General features: G+C 40.5%; 1 protein-coding gene across 9 annotated transcripts in view; it reads right to left on the bottom strand.

Moving 5' to 3' along the window:
• The window catches only part of RNF144A (ring finger protein 144A), a 116567-nt gene that overhangs the window by 80730 nt on the left and 11532 nt on the right, over positions 1 to 24305 (bottom strand). For 5 of the 9 annotated variants that reach the window (XM_060116716.1, XM_060116712.1, XM_060116719.1 and 2 more), the window contains exon 2: positions 10660 to 10804. The exons of 1 other annotated variant lie outside the window; for it this stretch is intronic. The gene's annotated coding sequence lies outside the window, so the exon portion shown is untranslated. Of the gene's footprint in view, positions 1 to 10659; positions 10846 to 23033; positions 23103 to 24305 lie in introns of those variants that run through there. 3 more of the 9 variants (XM_060116715.1, XM_060116713.1, XM_060116714.1) reach the window with 2 other exon arrangements.

Raw genomic sequence — 24305 nt, 5'->3', positions numbered from 1 at the left:
ATGAACAGTCCTTTTACAATAGATGAAACAGATGATAATTAAATATGTGAAAAGAAGCTCAATATTATTGGTACATTAAGTTCACTTTACTATTAATTTGTCAAAAACTAAGAAGTCCAATAACACCAAGTGTTGGGATAAGGCAGGCATGAATCTTAAAGGACACTTTTATTCACTGCTGATGGCAATGTGCACTGGTGGTATAATCACTATGGAATTCGCCAGGACATTTTCTTGTAAAGTTGGTCATGAATTAGCCTTTCTTCAGGCCCAAACTCTCCTCCTAGGTATATAACCAAGGAAAAAAAAAATGGTGTACGTATAGCAGAGATATATGTGCAAGAATATAAATAGCAGAGTATTTTGTGACAGTAAAAGACTGAAAATAACTCAAACACCCACTGACAGGAGGAAGCATGGATGTTAACCTTATCAGATATTATGTAAGTGAGATGAATAAATATAGCTACATGGAACAAGGTGGTTAAATCTTAGAAACAAAACACTGAACAACAGCATGACACAATTTTTAATGAGTAACATTATATATACTTTTAGGAATACAGACTACCAAAAATAGCAAGGGAAGATTAAATGATAGTGTGGGGGAAAAGCAGTCAGATAGAGGAAAATGTCCACATCAATGTCACAGTGTTAATGATGTTTTTGTTTAAGAGACAGGTTCATGGATATTCATTAATTATGCTTCATAACTCACATACATAAAGTGTTGTAAGTACCAGATCCAACTTAACACATTTCTTTAAAAGATCTGCTTAGAATGGTGTTGTCTAATCTGGTTCAGATTTAAAATGGGTATCTTTCCATGGGTACTAAATTTTCTAGATGGGGAAATTAAAAAAAAAATTAAAAATCAATAGTGGTTTTCTCTGGGGAGGACAAAGAGATGAAGCATTTACATTTGTATTTAATAACCTGTCTATATTTTAATAATTTTACACATGCATATACGTATTTTAAAAAATTAAGTAACCAGCTTAATTAGTAAGCTTTAGGAACTGGAATTTGGTGGTTATGAGCAACAATAGCTCATTGGATTCAGAAAGTTCATTGTTGATTCATCATCAATGAAATTAAAGAAAACAAGGATGTCCGGGCTGAGCTGGTGGCCAGCTCTCTGAACAGATGTCCTGGACCATGCCCACACCGCCTCCCAATCTCACGACTCCATCTCCCTGGCCAGGGAGGCAGCTTTTGGCGCAAGAAGTCCAGATTCAACTCCAATACCAGCTCTTAAGGTCTACAGATTTCATGATCCTTTCAATAAAGAGGACATCCTTTGGGTCCTGTCCTATCAAAGAATAAGAACCTTCCTCAGATTATGTACTTGTAATTTCTTCTCTATTCTATTGGAAGCTTTTTGATTCCCTAAAAACGGGGGGAAAAGGACTATGAAATGTTTTCCCCTGGCTAGCGCCCTCTTCAAAGATTATGAAATATGATTTTTCCCCATCTTGGAGCAATTTATACACAAAACATCCTGCTTCTTGTTAATGCTCACATTCAGTTCACTCACTCACACAGTGGAGAAATCACAATATGCTCTTCATTCTGATGTTTCAAAACCCCATAGTTCATTTGATTTTCTTTCTGGGGGATATTAGTGATAAGATTACACTCTCTGGTGTTCACTTCAGCTTGCACCACAGTGTTGAACTTGAACTGAGCAGAGAGAATCCAGAACAATATTACAAAGTACCTTGTGGTCATCTTATACAGCCTACACTTCCTAACACTTCTAGGGATGGATGCCCCAGAGCCCAACTGGCCACTTCCCTCACCACACCAACCCCGCCCACTAACGGACTTCCCAGTGATGTTCCAAAACTCTCAAATAATTCATCACATTTCAATATATATGGCCCCTCCCATAGCTGGGTAGTTACTACTGGCACTCAAGATGTCTTGCAAACCTAAATAACTTCCTGTTGGCATGGATGCAGAGGAACTGACATTCTAATACATTTCTCATGGGACTGCCAAATGTTACAGCCAATGTAGAAAACAGTTTGGAAGTTTCTTGTAAAGTTAACCATATCCAGCAAAAAAAAAAAAACCTTAAATAACTTCCTTTCTGAACTTTCTGAACCAAGATGTTCTCCAGGACTTCCTAATCCTCCCTGCTTTCCTGGTGCTGAGAGTCCACACAAAACCTTCTTTATGAGGCAGAAAGGTCACGTGAGATCTGGAAGTTGGGTGTCCTGGCTTTGTTGGGCTCCACCACCAATTTCCAGTTGCATCATCTTGAACAAGTCGCTTTCAGTCTTAGTTTTCTCAAGTGGACAGTAGGAAGAACAATAGCTATAATCACAGGAGAGCTGTGTAAGCTAATAACTGTACACAGTGCACATGGAGGTTCATGTATGAACTCCAAAGCGATATACCAACGACAGCTATTAGCAGCCATCACTAGTTACCTCATCTCTCCCTAGACATTTGGACAGTGGCTTCAGAAGCCAGAGAGTAAATCAAACTCTCTAGGGTTGTGGCTTCTCCCTGTTTTGCTGGAAGACATCCCTTAGCCAGATCCTCCAAATTCCTGCACCCTCCCTAGGAATCAGAATACCCCTCCTCAGAGAACAAAACGTGCATGACTGTGGGAACACCTAGCCCTCCTCACAGCTGTGAGCAATGTGCTTCCTATCATCTTGTTTGCATCTTCTGTTGTTCCAAGGTCCGACCCCACCTGCATGCACACCACCTTCACTGCCCCTTCCCTCAGGTCCCAGAGGAGGCTGCAGATGGTCATTTCATTTGCATTTGGTTCCTAACCAGTAAATAATAGCTGAAAGTTGTTTACATCATGAGAAATGTCCCCATCCTTCACACACATCTGATCCTCACACGGAACTTCCGGGTAGGTAGGGAAGCATTGCTGTCATTCCCATTTTGCTATGAAAAACTCCAGGCTCTGAGACGTCAGTGACTTTCCCAAGCTTCAATGGGCAGTTAGTGGCGAAGCTGGGCCTAGACCTGTCTTCTGACCCCCTGTGTCCATCACTTCCTACCATACCACAAAGCCTTGAATTTGCTCTGTGTGGCCCAAAGCAGAGATTTTCTGGTTTTGTTGGAGAGGGGCTAAGCTATAGCCCAAAATAACCTTTTACAAGTACATAGGCCTTTAGCACATTCCTCACTCGCCATTAAAAATTATAGAAGAATTTTAAATAGTTGCAGAATATGTAACTTCTGGCATATTGGAAATATTGCCTTTTTAAAATAAAGTAGCAACAGTTGAAAAAATGTAATTTCTAGTATATCTTTTTTTTAATATGCATGAATAGCTGAAGCAATCCTGAGAAAGAAGAACAAAGCTGAACATTTCTCAATTTCAAACTATATGATGCAGCTACGGTAATCAAAACAGTATGGTATTGGGTAAAACAGACACATAGATCAACAAAACATAATGAAAATCCCAGGAATAAACCCATATGCATAGGATCAATTAATTTTCAACAAAGGCACCAAGAATATACAATGGGGAAAAAATAATCTCTTCAATAAATGGTGTTGGAAAAACTGGATAGTCACGTGCAAAAGACTGAAACTGGACCCCTATCTTACACCATAAATCTAGGAGAAAACCTAGGCAGTAATCTCCTTAACACCAGCCTTGACAATGATTTTTTTTTATTTGACACCAAAAGCCAAGGCAACAAAAGTAATGTAAACAAAAAAAAGCAAACATCAAACAAAAAAGCTTCTGCACAGCAAAGGAAACCATCAACAAAATGAAAAGGCAACCTACAGAATGGGAAAAAAATATTTGTAAATCCTATGTTTGATAAGGGGTTAATATCCAAAATATAGAAAGAACACATACAACTCAATACTAAAAGTACAGGGCTTCCCTGGTGGCACAGTGGTTAAAAATCCACCTGCTAATCCAGGGGACACGGGTTCGAGCCCTGGTCCAGGAAGATCCCACATGCCATGGAGCAACTAAGCCCATGCACCACAACTACTGAGTCTGTGCTCTAGAGCCTGCGAGCCACAACTACTGAGCCCACGCACCACAACTACTGAAGCCTGTGTGTCTAGAGCCCGTGCTCTGCAACAACAGAAGCCACCTCAATGAGAAGCCCACGCACCGCAATGAAGAGTAGCCTCCACTCACTGCAACTAGAGAAAGCCCACACACAGCAATGAAGACCCAACACAGCCAAAAATAAATAAATAAATTTATTTTTTTTTAAATAGTAAAAGCATAAATAATCTAATTTTAAAATGGTCAAGGAACTTAAATAGATATTTCTCCAAAGGAGATGTACAAATGGCCAACAGGTACATGAAAAGAGGCTCAACATCACCATTCATCAGGGAAACACAAATTAAACCACAAGGAGATGTCACCTTACACCTGTTAGGATGTCTATTATCAAAAAGACAAGAGTTAACAAATGCTGACAAGGATGTGGAGAAGAGGGTACCCTTGGACACATGATGGAGATGTAAACTGGTACAGCCACTATGGAAAACAGTATGGAAGTTCCTTAAATTATTATAAATATAACTGCCATGTGATCTAGCAATCCCACTACTGGGTATATGTTGAAGAAAACAAAATCATGAACTCAAAGAGATATCTGCACCCCCATGTGCACTGCAGCTCTATTCACGGCAGCCAAGGTATGGAAAAACCTAAGGGTCTGTTGGCAGATGAATGGATAAAGAAAACGTGATATGTGTGTATGTGTGTGTGTGTATATATATATATATATATATATATATATATATATAATTATTATTATTATTATTATTATTAGACCTCAAGGAAAGAGGAAACCCTGCCATTTGCAACAATATGGATGAAGCTGGAGGCTATTTCTCTGCCTGGAAATAAGCCAGACAGGGAAAAAGACCACACAATATCACTTACATGTGGAATCTAAAAAAAAAGGAAAGAAAGTAAAACTTAGAGAAACAGCAAAAAGTAGAAAGGTGGTTGCCAGGTGCAGGAGGGTGTGGGAAATAGGCAGAGGTTGGTACACAAGTGTAAACTTTCAGTTATAAGTTGAATAAGATCTGAGGATCTAATGTACAACATGCTGACTATAGAGGCCCCTTGTTTAAACAAATACACTCAGAAAAAAATACATTCATTTCAGTGCACCTCTCCATAGAAAATACCTTAATGCATGATTTTATTATAACCATGTTTCAACTATATGTTCGTCCATATTATTTGCATATTTAGCTCCTTCCAATAACTTAAGAGATGAAGACAGTTTTCACTGTCAAATCAATGAGCCAATGAGAATTCCTTTCTATCAGAAAGATTTTACCTTGTTTTTAAATTCAAATAAGTGTATTTATATATACATAATAGATAAATTATGGAATACACTCATAAAGTCAGCCATTAAAATAAGTAAATTCAGGATTAAAATGAGATTGAGATAATTCAATTATGCTATGCAGTTTTCAATACATGATAATGACTAGATACTAAAGGTTTCCTCATTGATATTAATGAAGCAATGCTAAATGTAGCTAACATCATAAGTATGATAAAAGGATGATATTTCTCTGGTAAAAGTGCTTGCATGTGTTTGTGAAGCTCTGTTCTTAGGCTTTGGGGAATAATCAAAAAAGTACTGTATTTTTTAAATCGGGGGGAAAATATTCCATTAATTTTGTTAAGCCACATGATCAAACTTTTCCTTTTGACTGTTTTCCCTGCTTTCCATCTTTTCTTTGTATTAGGAGCACAAGAGTGCCCAATGAATCTGTCCAAATCACTTTTTAAAAAAATCCTATCACGACCCTTAGCAAATCATAATGGTCCCCGACCAGCCACAGGAAAGAGTCTAACTCCAAACCTTCAGGGTCCAGCCTGAGTGGCCTTCCGTACTGCCTTCTCATCTCTGTCCCTTTCTCCTCTCCGCTCAGACATGTCTCAGCCGTGAAGGGATCTAGTACTCAGCACCCACTTCTCACAGCCTCACTTCTGCTCTGTCCTGAGCTCAAGTTTTGGGAATTGGCATTCCACATCTGCTTGTTAACATTAGTCAAAGGAAAACATACCAGCAGAAACCCGCCCCGTGTCTACTCTTCCATCCCTCTTGGCCCAAGCACATGACCTTGCACATAATAGATGCTCATTAAGTGTCTGCTGCTTGGCTGTCTAGAGAAATCCACGCTGTCCTAGGGCATAGGCACTTGCTTCTCCTTGACCAGTAGTTCTCGGTGCCTCTGCACTTTGGGATGTGGAAACACCGAGAATGCTGACGGAGACTTAGCCAGGAAATACTGACTTGGCAGCATGGCTTAGAGGATAGCATATATAGCTCTCCAAACAAAACAAAACAAAACAAAACAACAAAACAAATTGTTTTAATTAAAACACAAAGAAACTGCAATTGAGACAAATGTGGAAAATGTGGTCATTCAGATTTATTTTAACAGGGCCTTCCAACATAGCATCTCAGAACAGCATCTCTAAGTGTTTCTATTTCTAAAAATATTGCTCGTGTAACTACCTCAGCCACTCCAAAACCATGAGAAGTTAAGCAGGGTATTGATATTTTCGATTCTAGTTAGAGTTTTAAACGACCTTTGCCTTAAAGCTTCACCAGCCAAGAGCAGGGTTGAGCCCAGCTGTCCCAGCTGCAGCTCTCCAAACGCCGGCCATTCCCAAGGCTGAGTCAAGGCCAAGGCTCAGTTAAAGTTTCTTAACAGAAGATTTATTTTCTTACCAATGACATTCTCCACTGGGGGAGGAAAGAAAAAGAAAACAGAAAACTATCTTTTAGATATAGCTACATCAATGACAGAAGTGTGAATTGGGGGTGGTTTATATCCTACAGAGGCCGTTCCTCTTTCTAAATCCTAACCATTTAAAAATATCTTTGCTTGTGCTGGAATGCCATTTTCTGGTATTTTGGCTTCTTCAACATGAATCTTTTGTAACTATGAAGCCATTTCAGCTCTTGGAATTTGCTGGAGACAGATTCCCAAGCAGAATGTCCTGGGAGGTGGGAGGTGGGCAGATTCAGGAAAGAATGCACAATTCCACTTGGCCTTGCAGCGCATCTTTTCCAGGGTGCTTTCCTGTTTTCCTCATACCTGAGGGAACTCTGTCTCTGGACCAGCAAATGTACTGCAGAGAGGGATGCGGTCACCCTAAAACGTTAAAGTCGAGGTTAAAAAAACAAAAAAGCAAAAGAAAAATCCTCTTAATGTCCAAGGCCTAAGAAGCAGGGGAAGCGCAGCTTCAAATGTCAGCTGTCACATTTCCTGTGTCTTTACTGCACTGACGAGCCGGCGGCAGGCCTCCCTCTGCCTCAGCAAAGAAATGTGTTGGTAAGAAATTAGCACTATAGTCCCAGTATTACAGAGGAACATTGATAATATTGGTATCTGGTTCGGGATTCAACATGAGTTCTCACACAGGCCTTTTTACAGTGCAGGCAGTGAGGGAGGGAGTTCCCTGGTGGCCTAGTGGCTAGGACTCCGCACTCTCACTATGAGTTCAATCCCTGGTCTAAGAACTAACATCCCACAAGCCCAGAGGTGTGGCCCCAAAAATTTAAAAAATAAAGGGCAGGCAGTGAAAAGGCAAAGCGGGGTGATAACCTGAGTCTCGGGAGAAGGAACGCTGGAATTTAGGTTCCCGAAAGCACCCAAATCCCCAGGTTCAGGCACACGGTCAGCCCACCTCCTCTAGTCTCCCCAGTCATTCCCTCCAGTGTCCCCGGCCAGACAGCTCTGGCCCTTCTCCTGAACCTCCAATCCCCCTATCGCCCAGCCCAACCTCCTCCTCACGACCGATGTCCACTGTCCTCAAGTCACCGTGGTAATCTCCAGGTGACCTGGGCCATCTCTCTCCTGCAGATGCTATTGCTGGGGCCACCCCTTTCAATCTGTCCCTCTCTGCTCAGCCAAATGACAATTCAATTCTTTTCTTTTTTTAAATTTTATCGGAGTACAGTTGATTTACAAGTTTGTGTTAGTTTCAGGTGGACAGCAAAATGAATCAGTTATACTTATATATGTATCCATCTTTCTTTTTCAGGTTCTTTCCCCATAGAGGTTATTACAGAATACTGAGTGGAGTTCCCTGTACTATACAGTAGGTCCTTGTTAGTTATCTATTTTATACACAGTAGTGTGTATGGACCTAGACATTATCATACTAAGTGAAGTGAGTCAGACAGAGAAAGACAAATATCATATGATATCATGTATATGTGAAATATAATTAAAAATGGATACAAATGAACTTTTTTACAAAACAGAAACAGACTCACAGATCTCCATAATTCAATTCTTGAGCTATTGTGTGTGTGCCCTCAACTCCCCAGCTGAACTCTCTAGAAAAACACACAATCTCACTGATGGGGTCTTTCAATTTGTGGCCAAGAGCTCCAGGTGGACTCTTAGGACTAACAGGTGATCACTCCGCACCTCCTTCCCTTTTTCCCCAAACTTACAAGCCCTCCTGCACCATGGCACTCTCAGCTGGTGACTTGACTTCCTACTTCACAAAGAAAATAGAAGCGATCAGAAGAAAACTCCTCTTCTGAGCACTACCTCAGCACCCATGTATCTATCATTTAGTCCGTTCCCCACCAGTAACTATCTGTGTTCTCCCTGAAGCAAACAACTCCACCTGTACATGAACACACCTCCCTCACGCACTCAAGACACGCTTCCAGAAACCCTCTGTCCTATATTATCACCTTTTTACTCTCTACTGAATCATTCCCATCGAAGTATAAATAATGTTAATGCTTCCAACTCAAACCAAGTTATCTTGACCTGACTCACCCCACCAGGTACCACCCCATTTTTCGGCTCCCCTTTGCAGCAAACCTTCTCCAAACTGCCGTCAACAATCTCGGTCTCAGAGTTCTCCCTCCATCTTTCCCTCGGTTGCCATAGTCACCAGACCCACATGACATTTTGCTGTTTTTATCGAAGGCACAAATGACCTGCGTGGCACTGATCCAAGAGTCAATTCCAGTCTCCACCTCATCTGGCCCATCCACACACACTGGGCACAGCTCATCATGCCCTCCTTCTGAAGTGATTTCATGTGGCTTCTGAGATGCCTCACCCTTGGATTTCCCCTCCCTCTCTGGGGGCTCCCTCTTGGTGTCCCTCTTCCTTTGCTCCTCCTAAAGCTGGAATGTTCCAGGGCCCAATACTGAGAACTCCTCTCTCATTAGGATCTCACTGCCCTTATTCCTTTAAATCCCAACTGCAGGCCAAAGACCCCCGTTGTACCTCCAGCTCAGATCACCATCTTCAAGTATCAGATCTGGATATACCTGTCCACTCAGCATCTCCATTTGGGGGGGGTGGTCTTATAATCTCAAACTCAACCTGTTCAAAACTGAACTTCTAACCTCTTTTGGCACCAAACCTTCCCCACCCTGCAGACTTCCCCATCTCAGGTGGCGACAACTCCCTCTAGTTGCACAACCTAAAATCTCTACCATCATGATGGACTTTCCCTTCTTCTCAAGTCCCACACCCATTCTGCCAGGACATCTTAAAGGCTCTTTCTTCAAAATATATCTAGAATGTGACCACGTTTCCCTACGTCCACGGCTACCAGTAGAGCAGGCCACTGAATTATCTCTTGTCTGAATTACTACAATGGATTTCTCTAATGACCTCTAAGTGTTCTCCTGGTCTACCCCCCATCCTTCAACACTGATACCAGAATGAGCCTATCAAAATGGATCACGTCCCTCCTCTGCCTAAAACACGGCACTGATTTCCCATCGTAAAGCCTAGAATTCCCCAATAGCCCGCGATGCTAAAGATGGTCAGGTTTCTGTTACCTCCTGACCACTCTCTGCCCCCCAACGCCCGACTCACTGCTTCTGCTGGCTCCCCTGCCTCTCGGTGTTCCCCCAATGTGCTGCGATGCACAGACTGGACTCTGGGCCTTCATACCCACTTTTTCTTCTAGCTCCAAGTCTCTTGTCCCAGTTGGTTAAATGGCTAATTCCCACAGTTCCTTAAATCCACTTTCAAATGTCGATTTTTTAATGAGACCTCCCGGAGCACTCCATTTAAAACTCCACCCCTCTAAACTTGATAGCTTTTTATTTTCTCCACAACACTTATGCCTGGGAATGAGACATGAAGTTTACTTCTTCACATGGTGCTCAGTCTCTTGGTGCCTGTCCCCACCCTCCACTCACACGCCCCCCAGAACCTGGAATCTCCATGAGAGAAGTTTGCGTCCGTTGTGCTCACTGTGGGTCCTGGGTTAGAACAGCATCTGGCACAATACGGTTGCTCAATCCATATGTTCTGGACAACTTAATGAATCACTGAGACCCTAAGGACATCACTTTGATCTTCTAAACCTGTTTCCTGGTCTACAAAACCAGACTAGCAATAACAGCCTCATGAGCTTGTTAAAAGCAGAAAATGAGGACCCGTGTGGTAATCTTTGTAAAATATTAATTACTATAACCGCTTAACATAATATGTTGAAGACCATCCTCAAAATTCATTCAGGGGAAGCAAACTAGGCAATTGCTTATTTGGTGTGGTTTAAGAGGTACAGAAAAACCCATCCAGGTTGGGGTCTTTCCCAACAATGGCCTAAGAGCCCACCAAGAAGACATAAATGAAGGTTTCCAAGCTTTCATTTTCCAATTTCAAAATTACCTTTGAAAAGTCCTGATGGGAGGAGAGGAACGGTCTTCTGGCCAAATCCTGGTGTCCTGATGTACTCAGCTGGCCCTTCCTCTCATGGCAGGCTGCCCATCTGGAGTAGTGGGGGAAGATCTCTGGCACTGGGGTCCATGCAGACCTGGGGGATGGGGAGTGTATCAGACTCAGCAGAGTGAACACCTGGGGAGCAGGAGAAGGGCACAGGAGCTTAGAGAGCAGGTTGGGGGGTGGCAGGGGGCAGTAAAGGTCATTGTGCTGATTTAGAACCCAGCATCAGCCTTTCAAATCCCCAACCCAAGAGGGAAAGCTATTGATAGAACTACTAGAAATCTAATCTGATCAACATTTGGAAGGTATCACCGGAGAAGAAACTAAGGTTTATGGTATAGGTAATCAAATTCCACAAAGAAGTTAACAGATAAATCTACCAACACAGACAATTCTCAGATAACAATGTGTCCCTGGGTCTCCATTTCTGTCCCCTCCTTTTCCAATCACAGCTATTCAGGTTTGCCCCAATGGGACTCCTACAGGCAGAGGTTTAGGGCCATAGAAAAGTTTCAACATAAGGCAAGATTATGTTAACTGTAATCCCCAGGGCAACCACTAACAAAACAACTGAAAAATGTATAAAATATGAACAACAGAATTAAAATGGTATGCTAGAAACTAACACAAAAGGCAAAATGGAGGAATAAAGGAACACAAAAGACATAAGATCTATAAGGAAAAAAAGCAAAATGGCAGACATAAATTCTGTCTTATCAGTAGTTACACTAAATGGTCTAAATGCTCCAATCAAAAGGCAGAAATTGGTACAATGGATAAATAACATATGCTGTTAGAAGAGCACCAAAACAGAATCAAAAAGAATAAAATACTTATGAATAAATTTAACAAGATATACAAGATTTGTACGTTGAAAACTACCAATATATCATTACAAGAAATTAAAAACTAAGTAACAGAAAAGACATTCTGTGCTCATGGGTTGGAAGACAATATCGTTAAGGCAGCAATACTTCCCAAATTGGTCTTCAGATTCAATGCAATCTCCATTAAATTCTAAGCTTTCTTTTTTGCAGAAATTGACAAGCAGTTCTTAAAATTCATACAGAAATCCAAGACATCTCACATAGCCAAAAGAACCTTGAAAAAGAAAAGCAAAATTGGAGAATTCACAGTTTTGGATGTCCAAAAGAAAACCGCTATTGTAATCAAGAGAGTATGATACTGGCATAAGGAAAGACATAGAGATCAATGGCTTAGAACTGACGATCCAGAAATAAACCCATACATTTATGGTTAACTGATGTTCGCCAAGAGTGCTATGACCATCCAGAGGGTAAATGATGATAGGCTTTTCAACAAATGATACTGACATTCAGAAAATGAATCTCTACACAGACCTTACACCTTTCACAAAAATTAACTCAAAATGGATTGTACACCTAAATGTAAGAGCAAAAATTATACAACTCTTAGAAGAAAGCATAGGAGTAAATCCTTGTGACCTTAGATTATGTACTAGTTTCTTAGATATGTCACCAAAAGCACAAACAACAAAAGAAAAGTTAGGTAAACTGAGACTCCATCAAAAGTTTAAAGTTTTGTGTGTTATAGAGCACCATCAATAAAGTTAAATCAACCCACAGAAAGGGAGAAACCATATACAAACCACGTATCTGATAAGAACTTTGTATCCAGATTATATAAAGAACACATTCAAATCAACAATAAAAAGACAAATAACCCAAATAAAAAATGGGCAAAAGATCGGAATAGACATTTCTCCAAAAAAGATATCCAAATGTCCAATAAGCACATTTGAAAATGTTCAACATGATTATTCAATTATGGAAATACAAATCAAAGCCATAATGAGATACCATGTCACACCCACTAGGATGACTAGCATCAAAGACAGAAGATAACAAGCATGGGTGTGGGTGTGGAGAATTCTGAACACTTACACATTGCTACTGGAAACTAAAGTGGTGCAGCTGCTTTGGGAAATAGTTTGGCAGCTCCTCATAGGGTTAAACACAAAGTCACATATGGCCCAGCAATTCCACATCTAGGTATGCACCCGAGAGGATGGAAAACAAATGTCCACAAACAACCTGTACATGGATGTTCATAGCAGCAGTATTCAAAATAGCCAAAAAGTGGAAACAACTCCAATGTCCATCAACTGGTGAATGTGAAAACAAGGTGTGGTATGTCCACAGAACGGATTTGAAATGCTACAATAAGGATGAACTATGAATATATCATGCTAAGTAAAAAAAAAAAAAAAAAAAAGTCAGACCAAAAAGGCTACAAACTGTAAGAAAACATGTATATGGAATATCCAGAACAGGTAAATCCAGAGGGACAGAAAGTAGATTCATGGTTTCCAGGGCTTTGAGTCAAGGCAGAGTAAGGAGACACAGCTATTGGATCAGGGATTTAGGAGGGAACTGAAAATGTTCTGGAATTAGATGATGGTGATGCTTGTACAACTCTGTGAATATCCTGAAAACCCCTGAATTTTATACTTCAAAATGATGAATTTTATACTATATGAATTACATCTCAATGAAACTATTATTAAAAAAGAAATATATCGGGCTTCCCTGGTGGCGCAGTGGTTGAGAGTCCGCCTGCCGATGCAGGGGACACGGGTTCGTGCTCCGGTCTGGGAAGATCCCACATGCCGCGGAGCGGCTGGGCCCGTGAGCCATGGCCGCTGAGCCTGTGCATCCGGAGCCTGCGCTCCGCAACGGGAGGGGCCACAGCAGTGAGAGGCCCGCGTATCGCAAAAAAAAAAAAAAAAAAAGAAAAGAAATATATCAACAGAAAAAATGTAAAGGCATAATAACTCCAGAATTTCCCAAGTTTCTCTCTCCTCAAGTACAGCATCTGCTCATCAGAAATGCAACACCAGCATCTGAACTTGGCTTATTTTTAGGCGTCTATGGTCAGGAAGCAAAGAACAAAATCAATTCTGTCTTTCTATTCACTTCAAAGTAGGGCATCCGAGAGCAGCAGATGTTTCCATCTGAGTAGACGTGAGATACATCCCAATGGACAAACTCACATCTCCTCTGGAGCTAGTCCTTCCTCCCTGCGCTTTTACTAAAATGTCAAGTTTTGCCCACGTGTGACCTGAGCAAGTGAGTTTTCCTGCAATACTCCTGACCAGCTCCCAAAGTCTACAGCCTTCCATGTGGAGGCTGAAAGCTCTGAGCTATCCCCGCCTGTCACCTGGTCCCTGCACAGAGCAACCCTGTCCACCTGCAGGAAGCTCCTCCTCTGCCCTGAAGCATCAAGGTACCAACTTCAGAAAATATGACCCTGTGTTTTGCACATCTTTTCCCTGCCTGTGCTTGGCAATCAATAAGAACCCTTCAAACAAAAGATAATACAAAAGTCTGCTTTACTACAGGTTTCTGCCATGTTTCCCAGGTACGAAGAGCCAGTAAATAGAACTATAATCTTCAGCAAGAAAGAAAAGCTCTCGGTGACCTGGTGCAGTGGCAACAGAAGACTTTTAGCTGCATTCGAAAAAGGTTCATGAAAAGAGGCTGCACGCAGAGCTCTCTGCCCGGAGGCTGCGCTGTGAGCCTGTGGGTTTTCAGGCTGCCAGCAGGTCGGAAAACCCCTGCCCACCTTCCAGAGCCCCAGTCTCGGGGCTGCCTTACGCTGGCATTGCCTGGGCTCCACAAACAGGCAGGGGTTAAAGTATGAAAGTGCTGCAGCGTTTCCCACGGTGGTTCTTCAATCACATGTTTCGTGGAAGTGGTGGCCACCTCCAGCCTTGGCTCGATCCTCCAGGTATGAAACATTGCCCTTCACAGAGCTCTGCTTACAAAGCTGCACAGATTGTGATCGGTCAGTCCCCATCCTAGGTCCCCACAAGCCCTGCTATGTTTCGTGCTGGTGCTGCGGAGAACAGGGAATATATGTACTGGGTTTTAGCAGAAACACCAATAGTAAACATTTATCCATCATTAACCTTTTTTTGCACTCCTAGCATCTGCTGAGATGCTGGGTAGGAATGATACAAAAATGGATCTGGCATGATGCTGCTTTCAAGGAGATCAGACTTGATGGGAACTTTTATGCCCATGCATTACTCTCCTGGCTGATTAAACATAAAAAAAAACATTACTTTTTGTCATTGGAAGCAAATATGACACACCACAGCCTAGGACCAGGCTTCTTGTTTCCTAAGTCTGTGCTCCTCTGGAATCTCAATTTCATTCCAATATAAATTTAATAAATTCACCCTTTTTTTTTTTTTTTTTCCTTTTTGCGGTATGCGGGCCTCTCACTGTTGTGGCTTCTCCCGTTGCGGAGCACAGGCTCCGGATGCGCAGGCCCAGCGGCCATGGCTCACGGGCCCAGCCGCTCCGCGGCATATGGGATCCTCCCAGACCGGGGCACGAACCCGTATCCCCTGCATCGGCAGGCGGACTCTTAACCACTGCGCCACCAGGGAGGCCCTAAATTCACCCTTTTATAGGAGCAGGGATGCTACAACAAATAACAAAGGTCTCAACTGTTTGGGATAACCTGAGAAAGCCAACCTGGTACAGAAATACGCATTAAAGAAATTATTTCACCGATTGTATGTACATCAATATAAAAATGGGTCCTATTAGTGAGTTATATATAAGATTATTCCTTGTTAAATTAATTCACCAAACAAAGGACAGCTGGAATCACTAAAATAATCAGGCTTATAAGAAAAAAACTGGGGGAATTCCCTGGCGGTCCAGTGATTAAGACTCTGAGCTTCCACTGCAGGGGACACAGGTTCGATCCCTATTTGGGGAACAAAGATCCTGCATGCTGTGCCTCATGGCACGGCCAAAAAAAACAAAAACAAAAGAAAAAACTGGGGTTAGGGATAACCACTCAAAACCTTCAGAATTTCATAATACATATACACACACCCACATATATATATATATATATATATATATATATATATACACACACACACACACATACTGAAGGATTGCTTGGCCCTGCTGAGGGAGCACTGTGGTCAGATCTAGGGTGGCAGGGGGCCAGGCGGAGCACTCCCTCACCTCTGCACAGCAGCTCAGTTGCAGGCACACAGTAGCAGGAAAATGGACTTAGCCAAAAATGGGTTTTGCCAGGTGATTACGAAAGTGGGGAAAAGGGCCACATTTCAGAAAGAAGAGGATTGAAGACAGAAGGGTGGCAGTGAACACTGAAAAGAATGTAGGGCTGACGATCCTGTGGGGATGAGGTATTTCTGAAGACCAGGAGCAAAAGGATTAGCTGCAATGAGGAACGACAGTGATCAGAGTGGGTGCTGGATGTCAGGTGTCAGAATAACCAGGTATCACTTTGGGAACGGGCAGATGACAGAATGTGTCACAGCACTCTTTGCAAGATAAAAACTGGAAAGTGACTTAAATGTCCATCAAAAGGGACAAGCTGAATAAATAAGATGGTGTCTGTCATGTAAGTGAAGAAGGAGCTGGACCTGCAGGCACTAGTATGAAGAGATGTCTAAGACATAACAGCAAATACAAAGGCATAATACATAACAATGTGTATAATAATCCCATTCACAAACATAAGTTTTAGTTATACACTCACACACACAAAATTTTTCTAGAAGAATGTAGAAAAAAACAGTTAGTAATCACTTTATACTAAAGAGAATTTTACTCTTCATTTTATTCCTAATTAAACTTTTTTTTTAACTTTCTACATTTATAACTCTAAGTTTTTAGAACTAAAGATTTTTGATGTAGTCTATTACCCGTGAGATGCTACACATTGAGAAAAAGTAGTTATTTTTCTATGGCTTCACACAGGATCTCACACTGCAAACTGAATTAAAATCCCACAAAAAGCCCCATTGCTTTGCATTCCAGGCTCCCTGAAGCAAATCCTTACAGCGGGACCGGCTCTGCCATGGGCACAGGGATTAGAGTTAGTGGAGGCTCTTCCTTCTTCCTGTCTGTCTCTACACTGAATGGACATTGAGACTCAACTGGTTATCAGCACAGACTCCAGCCCACAGAGTGATATCCTCCCACTTACCTACAATTCCATACACACAAGTCCTCAAAAGAGATCCAAAGGCAGTCCCTCTACCTGTCCCCAATCTTTCAATTTCCAAATCAAGAACTGTCTTTTAGATGCTGCTGGGCTTGAAAGTTCCTAATTCAAAAATCCGTGTAGTTCTACTCGGCTCAGCTTCTGTGGCCACAGCAAGTGGAGGTTTTCGTATGTGCAATTTGTTTGACTCTGAGATGAATAGAGGTCTTGTCCGGCGTGTATAAAGCCATCTCTGTCTACGGCCATTGTATACTAATACCATCACACACTGGAGGACAGACGGCCCCACAGCCATCCCTTTGGAGTCGTCCTGCAGTTAGTTATTTCACATTTGTCTTCTCTGGGGGAAAATAAAACATGGTCTTCAGCAATGGAGATATTTGTCAAATTATAGCTATGGAACAGATTCATTGGCTCCTTAACTATCAATTAATTAAATGATTTCCAATTCTCTTGTTGTTATAAAAGGCATTTGGCTAATACGATCATCCTTCCTGATTCTAAGAAATGACTCATAAAAACGAAGCTAATTCTTAGGTTTAAACCTGCTCACAAAGAGCAGATTGATCTACCCAACTGGATACTGAATTAGGCATAGATTAAGCAGCTTGTTATAGTAGAGGCATTACCACAGGAAAGAATGCTTTATTTAGAAGGGTGAGATAAAACACACACCAACTTTAAGAACTTAGAAAATAACTCCTTTGACTATGTAGCTCTGAAAAGGAGAAAGGTAGATCTTTATGTGCTGATAAAGAAAAATCCAAAATAAGTAGAACAAAAGCAATATGCAGCATTTCCCACTTAAAAAGGGAGGTGAGGGGGACTGGTGTGGAAGTATATAAGAAACTGATAGTAGGTGCATCTGGTTCAGAAGATTAAAAGCCTGCGGCAGAAAGAAGAATTGCTTTGTACTGTAAAAGTTTTTATACTGTCAGATTTTTGAATTTTTAATGTGCTATATATAATTTTTATTGAGGTCAAATTCACATAACATAGAATTAACCATTTTAAAGTTAACAGTTCAGTGCATTCAGTGCACTCACAATGTTGTACAAGCAGAACCTCAATCAAGTGCCAAGATAGTCCCATCACCCCAAAATAGAACCCATTACCCACTAAGCAGTTAATCTCCACTCTCACTCCAACCGGTCCCTGGCAACCAGAAATTGGCTTTCTGTCTCCATGGTTTTACCTATTCTGGGAACTTCATACAAAAGGAATAATACAATATGTAACACTGTGTCTGGGTTCTTTTTTGCATTTCATTTTTAAAAACTAAAATTTAAATACAATATTTCCTGGAAAAATTCCATTCAAGTCATTCATTACGTTTTTCAAAAATATTTAAATGCCTAATATATGTAAATTCATTATATCATGTCCCATAAATGACAGAACAATGAAATTAGCCATGAAAAGATTATTCAGCTAATTATGTTCCACTTCAAAGGGCAAAAGGTTATCAGCCTACTGAAGAAAAGTTTGAACACCTACCCTATCCAGAATATCCTGCAAAGTATCATGAGTAATTTAGAAGACAGAGAAGGTTTAGATTCAAAGCTGGAAGGGAACAGAGGTTTCATTCACTTATAGGTTAAAAAGTCAAGGCCCAGACCCACAAAGTTTCCCAGCGTCACACCGCAGTTCTGAGTGCCCTGGTTTCCACTGATATACTCTCCAGTCTCACAGCCAACGCCTTCACAAGGTTTGTTATTGAACAAAGGAGAGTAAGGCAGAATAGCACATGTGGGCAGAAAACTGTGAGGGTGGAGACCTGAGGTTTCAGCTCTGACACATAAAGAGCTGTCACTCTCATTCTCACATGAAAGGGCTGTACAAACCCACAATCAGAAACTTCTTGGACCCATCAGAAAACTGAGGGCACAGGGCAAACCAATCCCCTGAAATCTGGAGAGGTCACAAGGTCACAGCCAAGATCTGTTCACCAGAAGGAGAATCCTCTCGGCCATAACAGATAGGATCACCTACATGGTAATTTTCATGAATTGCTAGAGGTTGAGTATGAACTAGACTGAGTGAGAAAGAAACTACTAGGGGCCACAGTCTTGAGGAGGCCCCCATGCTTTGGTGAGTTTGACCTCTAGGAATCCCACCAGGTTCTCACAGTGAAGAACCAAGAACATTCACTCCTGGTTCTAGCTTGGAGAGACGGGAAGAGTAACCAATTGAAATATGCCCAGACAGTCTACATAACACAGGCCCATTCTGAAGCCCTCACCTAACCTGAAGAACAGCAATCACTCCACTCCAGTCCTGTCTCACCCAAGGAGGAGCAAAAGAGCTAAGAAACTCTTGTGAAGAACACAGCCCAGGTACACTGTCCTGCTGAAAGACTGAGGCTTAATGTTGAGAGTATAGAATGCTCCCCTGCCTCTCAACTTACAGCCCCATTAACTGGGCACCAGTATGGTAACAGTGAATTACAGGTGAGAGGGCTGCAGGAAACAAATACTCTCTAATGATGAGTTCCTAGGAAAGTTCTTAGGAAACCGCAAAGACGTCAGGGAAGACAAAAAAGTTCACAAGAGGAATTTGAAGCCTCTGGCACCTACAGCTACAGCACACATTAAACACAGCTCAGCTCCTACCAACATTAACATAAAACCTCACCCTAAAGGCTTTCTACCTTAGTTCCTACTAACAAATACATCATGCTCAGCTATCAACAAAAACCCCACAAACCATACCATATGCAAGAGAAATTGCAATCTGAAGAGACAAAGTAAACATCAAGCCCAGACCCAGACATGACACAGATACTGGAATTATCACACAGGGGATTAAAATAGCTATGGTTAATACAATAAGGGTTCTTTTGGGCAGCGTAGACAAAACACAAAGCCAATGGGTTATGTGGACTGGAAAAAAATGCACAACCTAAAAGTTGAGAACTATGTTTTATTTGGAGGATTTTCTGAGGACTTAAGCCTGGGAGACAGCCTCTCAAATCGCTCTGAGGGACTGCTCTGAAGAGGTAAGGGAGGAACCAGGATTCATAGGAGTTTTGCAACAAAAACCGGGTCTTCATTACATTAAAAGATTACAGTTAATTAAAGAAAAAACAGACATCTCAAGTTAATGAATTTAGTGCTTTTCTATGTATGGGAAGATGTAAGAGTCTGGACTCATTAAAACCATTCCTTTGATGTGCACCTCAGCTATCTGGGCCAGTGTCCTACTTTTCTCCACCCTAAATCCCCTCAGGGTACACAGTTGGTGGTGGCTGCAGTGGCTGATGGCTTGATGTCCACAACATGCTTTGTTTACTGATGTGGCAGGTGACATTTTTCATCCACAGTTATGTAAACATAAAGATGGAATTTTTTTTAAAGAATCAAAGGAAATGCTAGAAAACAAAACATTGTAAAGAATGAAGAATGCCTTAGTCAGGTTCATCAACAGAGTAAGCACAGTGAAGAGAAAAGTCAGTGAGCTTGAAGATAGGTAAAAGAAAGTTCCCAAAGTAAAATACAAACCAAAAAGAAAGAAAGAAAGAATGAAAGAAAGAGAGAGAGAAAGAAAGAAAGAAAGAAAGAGAGGGAGGGAGGGAGGAAGGAAGAAGGAAGGAAGGAAGGAAGAGAACATCCAAGAACTGTAGGAAAATTTCAAATTTCAACAGTAGGGAAGTTCCCAAACTGAAATGCAAACAGAAATAAATAAATAAATAGATAAATAAATAAATAAAAGAACATTCAAGAACTGTAGGAAATTTCCAATATACATACTGACATATGCATATGTCAGATATGACATATACATAATTAGAACACCAGAAAAAGAAAAAAAGAGGAAAATATTTGAAGCAAGCATGGCTGAGAATTTTCCAAAATCAATTACAGACACCAAACCACAGATTCAGGAAGCTCAGAGAACATTAAATAGGAGAAATACCAAAATATGTACTCCTAGGCATACCATACTCAGTTGCACAAATCAAATACCAATTGAAAATCTTGAAAGAAACCAGAAATGAAGGAGAAAAACACTGTACCTATAGAGGAGCAGTAATAAGAAAGTAGATCTGACTTCTCTACAGAAACCATACAAGCAAGAAAGTGGAGTGAACTATTTAAAATGTTGAAAGAAAGCCACTACCAAACTAAAATTGTATTTCCAGGAAAACTATCCCTCAAAAATGAAGGAAAAATAAATACTTCTTCAGACAAGCAAAAATTGAGGGAATCTACCCAAAAAATGTAAAGTTCTTCAGAGAGAAAGAAAATAAGTCAGAAACACAGATCAACATAAACACAGGGAAAGAGAGAGAAAATAAATGAAGGTAAAATATAATGTTTCATTTTTTAATTTTCTTAATTGATCTAAAAGAAAATTATTTAAAGCAGGAATAGCAATAGTACATTGGGTGACTACAGAATATGGATAAGGGAAAAGAATGACAGTGAAGTCATAAGGGCAGGGAGAGAAGAATCAGGAATACTTGCTATAGGCACCTTTCCTACATAGCAAGTGGTATAGTGTTATCTGAAAGTGGACTTAGTTTAGTAAAATATGCATATTGAATACATACATACATATATATATATATATATATATATATATATAAAGATAGATAGATAGCAAACTCTAGGACAACCACTGACAAAGGTTAAAAATAAGTATAACTGATATGTCAATAGAGGAGATAAAATAGAATGATATAAAATACTCAAAACCAGAGAAGTCAGAAAAAGGGGGCGAAAAAAACAAAGAACAGATGTCATGAATAGAAAACAGTTTCAACTATGGTAGGTATTAATCCAACTATATCAACAATCACTTTAAGTGTGAACAGTCTAACTGTACCAGTTAAAAGTCAGAGATTTTCAGAGTGGATAAAATAGCAAGACTTAACTATATGTTGTCTAAAGAAACCTACTTTAAATAAAAAGACTCCGGTTAAAAATAAAGGAATGGAGAAAGACATAACATGTTAATGATAAAGAAAAGAAAGCTGGAGTAGCTATGTTAATTTCAAACAAAGCAGACTTCAGACCAAGGAAAATCATCAGGGATAAAGAAGGACACTACATAACAATAAAGGAGTCAATTCTCCAAGAAGACATAAAAATACTAAACGTGTATGCACCTAACAACATAGTGGCAACATACAGACACAAAAACTGACAGACCTGCAAGGAGAAATGCACAAACCCACTATTATGGTTACAGGCTTCCCCACTCCTTTCAGCAACGGACAGATTCAGCAAGAAGAAATGCAGTTAGTACACAGCTGACCTGAACAGCACTAAACAATCAACTTGATTTATTTGACACAAAGAATATTCCATCCAACAACAGCAGAATACACATTCTTCTAGTTCATATGGAGCACTCTAGGCCATAAAACACATTTTAACAAATTAACAAAAACAACAAAAATCATACCAATTATGCTTTCACATCACAATGGAATTAAATTGGGAGTCAATAACAGAAAGATAGCTAGAAAATCCCCAACTATCTGGAGATTAAACAGCACACTTCTAAATAACACATGGACCAAAGAAGAAGTCTCAAGAGAAACTAACAATATTTTGAACTGAATGAAAATTAAAATATAACTTATCAAGATGAGCAGAATGTAGCAAACACAGTGCTTACAGGGAAATTTATAGCATTAAATGCCTACATGCCAGAAGAAGAAAGATCTAAAACCAATAATCAGAGCTTCCTCTTTAGAAAACTAGAGTAAAGAGAGCACCTTAGGCCTAAAACAAGCAGAAGAAAAGACATTATAAAAACTGGAGCAAAAATCAATGAAATCATAAACAGAACAAAACAGAGAAAAGCAACAAAACCAAGAGCTGATTCTTTGAAAGATCAATAAAATTGATAAACATCTAGCTAGGCTAAAATTGTGATGGTTAAGATGGTACATAAAACATAAGGAGTGTGAGCTTTCAATAAGAAATGCACGTAGGACTAACCTCAGCCCATAGCCTGTATTTGTCGTGTCTACCAGCAATGCAGTGGTTTAGGACATTTTCACTGAAAATTTAAAGCAAAACAACAATCAAAAGGGAAAAATAAGGAAAGGAAGAAATGTGGCATTATTTCATTTAGACTGTTCTCAACAGAAACAGCTGAAAAGCTAGAGAAAATAACAGCCTTGATGGGTCTAATACTTTCCATTTTTGTGGACCAGAAGGGCAGTATTGTATCCAACGTGCTTCCCAGATGGAATCTGAGTGCATTTAGAGGCAGTATTTGTCCGAGTTCCCAGACCCCTCACCACACTTCCTCACATCTCATACCTGGCTGCCCCCGTCCCTGTGGAATTCTGCAGACTTATTCGTGACTCTGCCTTTTGGATAGAGCTTAAAGGCTTTTCTTCAGGTTTTCTTATTGGCGATTTATGAAATCCTCAGAGGAGCCCTGAAAAAGAAGTAGCCCTAGTACTAGGCTCACTTTTTAGGTGAATAAAATGGGACCGTTTACAGAGAGGTTAAAGGTCTTTGCGGAAGTGACCGATGAGATGTGAAGTCTGGGGCAGTATTCTGAGCCACCGGGCCTGTGGTCCTGCTGCGTTCGGCTCAGGCAGTGACCATAACCAGAGGGCTAGGAGGTGCCCGGACTTCACAGGGCGAGTCATGGTTCTGACATGAACTGTCACTGCTGGGATGCAGGGGCATTAGCTACAAGCAAGCCTGAAAGAGCCCCCTTTTGGGAAAAATGTCAGTGTTTGTATTGCTTTATCTTGTTTAACAGGAGGGGTGTCTACTAGTTTACATTCATTTCTCTTCAAGCCCTGGCAGCAGAACGTCCACTTGAGACAAAGGGTTATTTTGCTGAAATATATTTGTTTTACATGAAATAATAAAATTGGGGGGGGGAGTGCAGAATTTATAATTAAACATTTTTAAACTGAAATAATTCCACTATAAAATTAAACAGAACCACAATTTAAAAATCAAAAATAGAAAAAAATGTCCCAATCCGTGTGAGTTAGGATTTCCTTTCTGTAGTATATTTTCCATCTTTGTACACATATCATGCATACAATTCAGTCTCATAATTGTTTTCAGTTAATGATATATTTTAAACATTTTCCCATGACCATAATCTCTAAAAATCTTACCAAATAAGAGCGGGATATTTGCTTATCCATATTTAGATGTTTGCCATTTGGGGCTATTATTAAAAACACACAAAGAAACAAATGAAGAGCATTTGGGCCTAAAGCACTTCTTTTTCTCCAGATTTAGTATCATTTCCTTGAGCAAAATTCTCCAAAGTGCAACTGTCTGAAGTAATCGTGCGGTTACAAATAAAAATCATGCATTTATCCTTCAGTCATCCCTTCCCCCAGATTAGACCTAGAAATTCATTCTTCCTGCTGAGGCAACATGATTTATATTTAAACGCTCCCTGCTCTGCAGCAGGGCTCACTTCATCATATTAGCAAATGTTCCCTGTAGCTAACTTATCTTAGGATTGCTTTTCAATTAAAAAAAATTTTAACCCAGAAATTTTGTATCTCACTACCCAAGGTATTTATTATCACATAATGGTAGTTACACTGTAAC

The sequence above is a fragment of the Mesoplodon densirostris genome, chromosome 14 (genome assembly GCF_025265405.1).
Source record: "Mesoplodon densirostris isolate mMesDen1 chromosome 14, mMesDen1 primary haplotype, whole genome shotgun sequence".
Lineage (NCBI taxonomy): Eukaryota > Metazoa > Chordata > Mammalia > Artiodactyla > Ziphiidae > Mesoplodon > Mesoplodon densirostris.
This window is presented reverse-complemented; position numbering and strand designations above follow the sequence as displayed.